At 38.6% G+C, this 9,957-nt stretch overlaps 1 pseudogene; it reads left to right on the top strand.

The window, feature by feature from the left end:
• The first annotated feature begins 4,095 nt into the window (after positions 1-4,095).
• On the top strand, positions 4,096-5,329 carry LOC111178198 (baculoviral IAP repeat-containing protein 5 pseudogene; annotated as a pseudogene).
• Positions 5,330-9,957: the final 4,628 nt, after the last annotated feature.

Here is a 9,957-nt window from a genome sequence, read left to right as displayed (position 1 = left end):
GAGAGAAAGAAGGACACTACATAATGATCAAGGTATCGATCCAAGAAGAAGATATAACAATTGTAATTATATATGCTCCAAACATAGGATCACCTCAATACATAAGGCAAATACTAACAGTCATAAAAGGGGAAATCGACAGTAACACAATCATAGTATGGGACTTTAACACCCCACTTTCACCAATGGAAAGATCATCCAAAATGAAAATAAATAAGGAAACACAAGCTTTAAATGATACATTAAACAAGATGGACTTAATTGATATTTATAGGACATTCCATCCAAAAACAACAGGATACACTTTCTTCTCAAGTGCTCATGGAACATTCTCCAGGATAGATCATATCTTGGGTCACAAATCAAGCCTTGGTAATTTTAAGAAAATGGAAATCGCACCAAGTATCTTTTCTGACCACAACACTATGAGACTAGATATTAATTACAGGAAAAAATCTGTAAAAAATACAAACACATGGAGGCAAAACCATACACTACTTAATAACCAAGAGATCACTGAAAAAATCAAAGCGGAAACAAAAAAAAATACCTAGAAAGAAATGACAATGCAAACATGATGACCTAAAACCTATGGGATGTAGCAAAAACAGTTCTAAGAGGGAAGTTTATAGCAATAGAAACCTACATCAAGAAACAAGAAACATCTCTAAAAAATAAACTAACCTTACACCTAAAGCAAGTAGAGAATGAAGAACAAAAAACCCACAAAGTTAGAAGAAGGAAGGAATTCATAAAGATCAGATCAGAAATAAATGAAAAAGAAATGAAGGAAACGAAAGCAAAGATCAATAAAACTAAAAGCTAGCTCTTCGAGAAGATAAACAAAATTGATAAACCATTAGCTAGACTCATCAAGAAAAAAAGGGAGAAGTTTCACATCAATAGAATTAGAAATGAAAAAGTAGAAGTAACAACTGACACTGCAGAAATACAAAAGATCATGAGAGATTACTACAAGCAATTCTATGCCAATAAAAGGGACAACCTGGAAGAAATGGACAAATTCTTAGAAATGCACAACTGCCAAGAACGAATCAGGAAGAAACAGAAAATATGAACAGACCAATCACAAGCACTGAAATTGAGACTGTGATTAAAAATCTTCCAACAAACAAAAGCCCAGGACCAGATGGCTTCACAGGTGAATTCTATCAAACACTTAGAGAAGACCTAATGGCTATCCTTCTCAAACTCTTCCAAAATATTGCAGATGGAGGAACACTCCCAAACTCATTTTACGAGGCCACCATAACCCTGCTACCAAAACCAGACAAAGATGTCACAAAGAAAGAAAACTACAGGCCAATATCACTGATGAACATAGATGCAAAAATCCTCAACAAGATACTAGCAAACAGAATCCAACAGTAAATTAAAAGGATCATACACCATCATCAAGTGGGGTTTATTCCAGGAACACAAGGATTCTTCAATATACGCAAATCAATCAATGTGATACATCATATTAACAAACTGAAGGAGAAAAACCGTATGATCATCTCAATAGATGCAGAGAAAGCTTTTGACAAAGCTCAACACCGATTTATGATAAAAACCCTGCAGAAAGTAGGCATAGAGGGAACTCAACATCATAAAGGCCATATATAACAAACCCACAGCCAAGATCGTCCTCAATGGTGAAAAACTGAAACCATTCCCACTAAGATCAGGAACAAGACAAAGTTGCCTACTCTCACCACTCTTATTCAACATAGTTTTGGAGGTTTTAGCCACAGCAATCAGAGAAGAAAAGAAATAAAAGGAATCCAAATCGGAAAAGAAGAAGAAAAGCTGTCACTGTTTGCAGATGACATACTCTACATAGAGAATACTAAAGATGCTACCAGAAAACTACTAGAGCTAATCAATGAATTTGGTAAAGTAGCAGGATACACAATTAGTGTACAGTAATCTCTCGCATTCTTATACACTAGTGATGAAAAATCTGAAAATGAAATTAAGAATACACTCCCATTTACCATTGCAACAGAAAGAATAAAATATCTAGGAATAAACCTACCTCAGGAGACAAAAGACCTGTATGCAGAAAATTATGACAGTGATGAAAGAAATTATAGTTGATACAAATAGATGGAGAGATATACCTTGTTCTTGGATTGGAAGAATCAACATTGTGAAAATGACTCTACTACCCAAAGCAATCTACAGATTCAATGCAATCCCTATCAAGCTACCACTGACATTTTTCACAGAACCAGAACAAAAAATTTCACAATTTGTATGGAAACACAAAAGACCCTGAATAGCCAAAGCCATCTTGAGAAAGAAAAGTGGAGGTGGAGGAATCAGGCTCCCTGACATCAGACTATACTACAAAGCTACAGTAATCAAGACAGTATAGTACTGGCACAAAAACATAAATATAGGTCAATGGAACAGGATAGAAAGCCGAGATATAAACCCACACACATATGGTCGCCTTATCTTTGATAAAGGAGGAAAGAATATACAGTGGAGAAAAGACAGTCTCTTCAATAAGTGGTGCTGGGAAAACTGGACAGGTACATGTAAAAGTATGAAATTAGAGCAGTCCCTAACACCATACACAAAACTAAACTCAAAATGGATTAAAGACCCAAATGTAAGGCCAGACACTATCAAACTCTTAGAGGAAAACATAGGCAGAACACTCTATGACATAAATCACAGCAAGATCCTTTTTGACCCACCTCCTAGAGAAATGGAAATAAAAACAAAAATAAACAAATGGGACCTAATGGAACTTCAAAGCTTTTGCTCAGCAAAGGAAACCAGAAACAAGACCAAAAGACAACCCTCAGAATGGGAGAAAATATTTCCCAATGAAGCAACTGACAAAGGATTACTCTCCAAAATTTACAAGCAGCTCATGCAGCTCGATAACAAAAAAACAAACAACCGAATCCAAAAATGGGCAGAAGATCTAAATAGACATTTCTCCAAAGAAGATATACAGATTGCCAACAAATGCATGAAAGAATGCTCAACAGCATTAATCATTAGAGAAATGCAAGTCAAAACTGCAATGAGATAACATCTCACACCGGTCAGAATGGCTTTCATCAAAAAATCTAGAAACTATAAATGCTGGAGAGGGTGTGGAGAAAAGGGAAACCTCTTGCACTGGGAATGTAAATTGATACAGCCACCATGGAGAACAATATGGGGGTTCCTTAAAAAACTACAAATCGAACTACCATACGACCCAGCAATCCCACTACTGGGCATATACCCTGAGAAAACCATAATTCAAAAAGACTCATGTACCACAATGTTCATTGCAGCTCTATTTACAATAGCCAGGATATGGAAAAAACCTAAGTGCCCATCAACAGATGAATGGATAAAGAAGATGTGGCACATATATACAATGGAATATTACTCAGCCATAAAAAGAAACGAAATTGAGTTATTTGTGGTGAGGTGGATGGACCTAGAGTCTGTCATACAGAGTGAAGTATGTCAGAAAGAGAAAAACTAGTACTGTATGCTAACACATATATATGGAATCTAAGATAAAAAAAAAAGTCATGAAGACCCTAGGAGTAAGATGGGAATAAAGACACCAACCTACTAGAGCATGGGCTTGAGGATATGGGGAGGGGGAAGGGTAAGCTGTCACAGAGTGAGAGAGTGGCATGGACATATATACACTACCAAACATAAAATAGATAGCTAGTGGGAAGTAGCCGCATAGCACAGGGAGATCAGCTAGGTGGTTTGTGACCACCTAGAGGGGTGGCATAGGGAGGGTGGGAGGGAGGGAGATGCAAGAGGGAAGAGATATGGGAATATATGTATATGTATAACTGATTCACTTTGTTATAAAGCAGAAACTAACACACCATTGTAAAGCAATTATACTCCAATAAAGATGTTAAAAGAAAAATAAAATAAATAAATACCAGTCTCTGCCCTCAAAGATGTCCCACCTAGTGTAGAAAGCAAAATAGTATATAAGACATTCCAATGCTATGGGATATTGCTATATTCAATTATGCACAATCTTCTATAGAAGCAAAGAAGAGGAAATGCCTAACTTCGTGGGGTGGGGGATGAGGAAGAGTTCAGGAGGAGAGCATAATCGGAGACCATTTTACAGAGAAGGTGACCTTTGAGCTGAATCTTAAAGACTACTTAGATATCAATCAGCTAGTCCAGGGGAGAAAGCATGGAGATGTGAAGATGTATATTTGGATTATAGAAAGCAATTAAGTGTGACTAGATCATAGGATATGTACAACGATGTAGTAGAAAATGAGGCCTGAAGGAGAGACAGAAACCATGTCTTCAAACCATGCCAAAGACAATGAGGAGCCATCAAAGATCTATAAGCAAGAGAGTGAAATGATCAGATTTACCTTTTGCTAAAGCCATGATGGTTTCAACTGGGAGGAAGAAAGTTTGGAGGAAGGGAATTATAATAGGAAGCTTTTGCAATGGTCCAAGTAAGAGATTATAAAGACATGGATTAGGAAAATGACGACAAAATTGGATAGAAACGATTGCATCGGAAACAGCAAAAAGTAGAATTAGTAAATCTTGGTAATTTGTTGGCTATGAAATGTGAGAGAGTGGGAGGATTCAGAGCTAATACCAAATGCCCCGCGGCAGCCTTCAACCATCAGATTTGAATGGTGGCATTGCTTGGCTGTGGCGGCATGGGTGCCCCCTCATTACCCCCGGCCTGGCAGCTCTACCTCAAGGACCACTGCATCTCCACATTTAGGAACTGGCCCTTCTTGGAAGGCTGCACCTGTACCCTGGAGCGGATGGCCATGGCTGGCTTCATCCACTGTCCCCTGAGAACAAGCCTGACTTGGCTCAGTGTTTCTTCTGCTTCAAGGAGTTGGAAGGCTGGGAGCCAGATGACTACTCTATTGAAGAACATAAAAAGCATTCATCTGGTTGTGCTTTCCTTTCTGTCAAGAAGCAGTTTGAAGAATTAACCCTCAGCGAATTTTTGAAACTGGATAAAGAAAGAGCCAAGAACAAAATTGCAAAGGAAACCAACAATAAGCAGGAAGAATTTGAAGAAACTGCAAAGAAAGTCCGCTGTGCCATTGAGCAGCTGGCTGCCTCGGGACTACTCCACTGTCACTGCCCCACAGCGACACAGACACATCATTTCCAAGGCACAGCCCTCAGCGTTACCAGCTTTTCTCTGGGGCCTCTTAACTGTGCCTTAGGAAAGGAGAACATAAACATTTTGAAATTAGAATATTTAAACTGTATTTTTGGTATATTTCTTGAAGGTGGTGCCAGGGACTACTTTTGTTGTACAGCTAGTGCTAAGTACAGTGACTGAGTCTCTCTTAAAAAATAAAAAAAAGCAAGAGAGAGACAGAAAGAATGTTTAGGTTTCTGGCTTGCACTAGGTGAATGAGACTGGGAACGCTGAAAGAGGTTCAGGTTTGTAGAAGACTGTGAACTTGACTAGGGATAGGATGAGTTTAAATGATCTCCAGAATATATGGTGGAAACATAGAAAGAGCTGGAGATATATGCTCAGAGCTCAGTAAAGGGACCTGAGTTATATAAATTTAGGACTAGAATAAGAAAGGAAAAAGGTGGGTAGATTCAAGCATTTTAAGTGACAAGACCTGAATTATGGGAAAGAGGACAGCAAAATAAATGTGTCAGGGAAACAATGCAAATTTAGTACACTGTATTTATAGAACATGAACAGACTATGTTTGTAGAAATTCTTGTTCTGTAAGGTATCAAAGAGTAAATATGTACACTATAAGAGTCCTTATTTTAAAAGAAGCTTTAACAAAAAAATGAAATAAAAGATGCCAACGTGTTTTTGCAATGTTGAATACAAAGTGCTAAGTATTTTTCTAATAAACTGCTCTTAAATCCACCTATCCCTGCTCCATAAACAGTTATTTTCACCATCTGCCAGCAGCAGTCCCTCCCCTTATAAATCTTTCTTCATTTATTTTTCTCATGCTCAAAAATTGCAGAACAAGTGAGAGAAGGTGGAGCATAACTGCTATGAGCTATTAGAATGAGTGACAGAGCCCAAAAATGGAAACATAAATTTTGACAAACTCCCTCAGCAACTATATACTCCTAAGGGTGTCAGGGACATATCCAGCATGCTTCATCTAGGACTCTTTTTTTCTCCTTTTTCAGAAATTGACCAAGTTCTGATACAAATATGAAAGCATTGGAAATGCAGTAAAAAAGTAGCAAAGATGTGGCACCTTTCAGGATTTGCCTGAAAGAGAAATAGACTGGAGCAGCAGTCTCCAACCTTTTCGGCACCAGGGACCGGTTTTGTGGAAGAAAATTTTTCACACACCAGTGGGGGGATAGTTTCAGGATGATTCAATCACATTACATTTATTGTGTACTTTATTTCTATCATTATTACATTGTAATATATAATGAAATAATTATACAACTCACCATAATGCAGAATCAGTGGGAGCCCTGAACTTGTTTTCAATTGCCAGTCACTGACAGGGTTTTTGTTGTTGTTGTTGTTTATAAATTTATTTTTGGCTGCATTGGGTGTTCGTAGCTGCATATGGGCTTTCTCTAGTTGTGGTGAGCAAAGGCTACTCTTCGTTGCAGTGCATGGGCTTCTCATTGTGGTGGCTTCTCTTGGTGCGGAGCACGGGCTCTAGGTGCATGGGCTTCAGTAGTTGTGGCTCGCAGGCTCCAGAGCACAGGCTCAGTAGTTATATCACACAGGCTTAGTTGTTCTGTGGCATGTGGTATCTTCCCAGACCAGGGCTCAAACCCATGTCCCCTGCATTGGCAGGCAGATTCTTAACCACTACACCACTAGGGAAGCCTGACAGGGTTTTGATATGAGTCTGCAAGCAATTTATTTATTATGGTCTCTGTGCAGTCAAACCTCTCTGCTAATGATAACCTGTATTTGCAGCCACTCCCCAGCACTAACATCACCCCCTCAGCTCCACCTCATATCATCAGGCATTAGATTCTCATAAGGAGCATGCAACCTAGATCCCTCACATGCACAGTTCACAGTAGTGTTCACACTCTTATGATGATCTAATGCTGCCACTGATCTGACAGGAGGTGAAGTTCAGGCGGTAATGTGAACAATGGGGAGCGGCTGTAAATACGGATGAAGCCTCGCTCGCTCACCTGCTGCTCACCTCCTGCTATGCAGCCCAGTTCCTAACAAGCCACTGACTGGTACCAGTCCATGGCCTGGGGGTTGGAGACCCCTGAACTAGAGAATTGACTTGCGTGATTCCCCTTACACAGTAAGTCAAATTCAAGGTCACAGGCTTAGAGAGTTAAGGATTGGCTGTAGGGCAATTGTAGTTTTTCACATGCCATAGAAGATCCCATGACTTGAACACCTCTACTCCCCACAATTTCGCTTTATTTTCACCAAATCGTGGCCCCACTAAATTAACACTGCTGTGACACTAAAAGAGCTGATGTAAAATTTAAAAGATTTTAAACCTAAGAAAATCAACCACACATTTACCCAGATTTGAATTGTATTTTCTCTCTGATTCCCAAACTATAATTCTTTGTTCCTTTCCTTTCAGTATATTCATTTTGGTGTTGAATTCAGCAGCCTATACACTAAATTGTAAATCTACAATGAAGAGTCACCCTCAACAAAGATTGAAGATAAAATCATATGCATTCCCCATTTTTTCTCTCCTGTTTAAGAAAGTATCTCAAATACAAAAGCAAAACCTGATAAAAAATATGACAGGGAGATATTTCCTATGTTATTTAAATTACTGTGAATTTTAATTAGAAAAGTTACAAGTCCCCAGTATATAAATGGCTAACAACAACAACAACAAAAAATGAGGCAGTCTCATAAGAGAAAATGTAACTAACAAACAAATATACGGGAATATGTTCAATCTTGGAAGCAATCAGAAAAGTTTAACAAAGCTATAATGAGGTAATATTTTTACCAATTCAATTTAGATTTTCTGACTTGCTCCTGGTTGGTTTCCTTCCACCACAGCTCAACTCCTGAAAGGCAACACAGATGTTAATTTCAACCTGGTTTGGTCTAGATACAAATGATGAAGATGGAAAAACACACATTCTGATTTTTCCCCAAGTCCTATGTCGCCTAAAGATAACCCTGGACTCAGAAGCCCCCAAGATATAGATACAAAACACCTGCCATCTGCTCTCAGTTATCTTGTGCTTTCTTTACTTGAGTACCTCAGCACAGCCAATCACCTGCAGCATGGTGTTCACTGAGGTTCTTAATGCTGATTTTGTGGCCCTGTGCCAGTTAAGAAAATGCCTTCTGAATCCTCACAGAAAGAAATTTTCTTCAGCCTGATCTTCATGTTGGGTATATTTTATCATATTCTAAGTCATTGAAAAATGAAGCATGAATTTCGTAAACTGACTACTAACCTTCTAGTTCCTCAACCATGTTGGATATGAAAAAATTTACTTAAGTTTCTAAGTACAATGAATCAGTGGCAGCCTGGCAAATCACCCAAATGTCTATAGACTCTGTTACCAAGCCTTCCCCTAGAGCTGCAGGGTTAATTCAGAAATAGAAGAGCCCCACCCTGTCAGAAATCAGCAGGCAGGCTACAATGAGGAAAACAAATGTTTGAAGGACCAGCCTGCCTGGATTTTATTCTCAGCTGCAGCATCTCTTCACTGTGCATTTCTCTTCCCTATGACAGTGAGATCTCGCCATATAGCATTTAGAGAGCATCAGATAAAAGATGTTATTTAAGGGAAGTTAGTATTACTATTAGAGCTACTGTTGTGTCTTTCCCAGCATCAGTGTCTGAGGAGAAAGATGCTTTAGTCACAAAAAGGAGGGGAAAGATAACTGCATATAGCTCCGCTGAAGCTGCTTAGAGAGGGTGAGAGACAGATAGACAAAGACAAGATTTCTCATTACTAAAGGTAAGTGCTTAGAGTAGTGGATGCCAATGTTTTGAAATATGTGGATCTCTTTTAAACTTAAAATAATTCTCTCTCTCTCTCAATTTCTTTCAGTCTCTCTTTCACACTCACACACACATACACACACACAAACACACACACAAACATGAGAGTCATATATTTAGGATATGTTCATTGAGAAAATGCTCAACAACAAAAACCTACAATAAATTCAGCAACACTTATAAATAAGCTTATATTTTATTCATCATAGCAACATCTACATACATTTATATATCTATATATATATATATTTTTTACATCTTTATTGGAGTATAATTGCTTTACAACGGTGTGTTCGTTTCTCCTTTATAACAAAGTGAATCAGTTATACATAAACATATGTTCCCATATCTCTTCCCTCTTGCGTCTCCCTCCCTCACACCCTCCCTATCCCACCCCGCCAGGCGGTCACAAAGCACTCACCTGATCTCCCTGTGCTATGCAGCTGCTTCCCACTAGCTATCTACCTTACGTTTGGTAGTGTATATATGTCCATGTCTCTCTCTCGCGTTGTCACAGCTTACACTTCCCCCTCCCCATATCCTCAAGTCCATTCTCTAGTAGGTCTGTGTCTTTATTCCTGTCTTACCCCAAGGTTCTTCAAGACATGTTTTTTCTTAAATTCCATATATATGTGTTAGCATACGGTATTTGTCTTTCTCTTTCTGACCTACTTCACTCTGTATGACAGACTCTAGGTCCATCCACCTCATTAAAAAGAGCTCAATTTCGTTTCTTTTTATGGCTGAGTAATATTCCATTGTATATATGTACCACATCTTCTTTATCCATTCATCCAATGATGGACACTTACGTTACTTCCATCTCCTGGCTATTGTAAATAGAACTGCAATGAACATTTTAGTACATAACTCTGTTTGAATTATGGTTTTCTCAGGGTATATGCCCAGTAGTGGGATTGCTGGGTCGTATGGTAGTTCGATTTGTAGTTTTTGAAGGAACCTCCATACTGTTCCCCATAGTGGCTGTACCAAT

This window comes from Delphinapterus leucas, chromosome X (assembly GCF_059928025.1).
Source record: "Delphinapterus leucas isolate spDelLeu-1000000601 "Yukka" chromosome X, BTC_Dleu_Yukka2, whole genome shotgun sequence".
In the NCBI taxonomy this organism is placed as follows: domain Eukaryota; kingdom Metazoa; phylum Chordata; class Mammalia; order Artiodactyla; family Monodontidae; genus Delphinapterus; species Delphinapterus leucas.
This window is presented reverse-complemented; position numbering and strand designations above follow the sequence as displayed.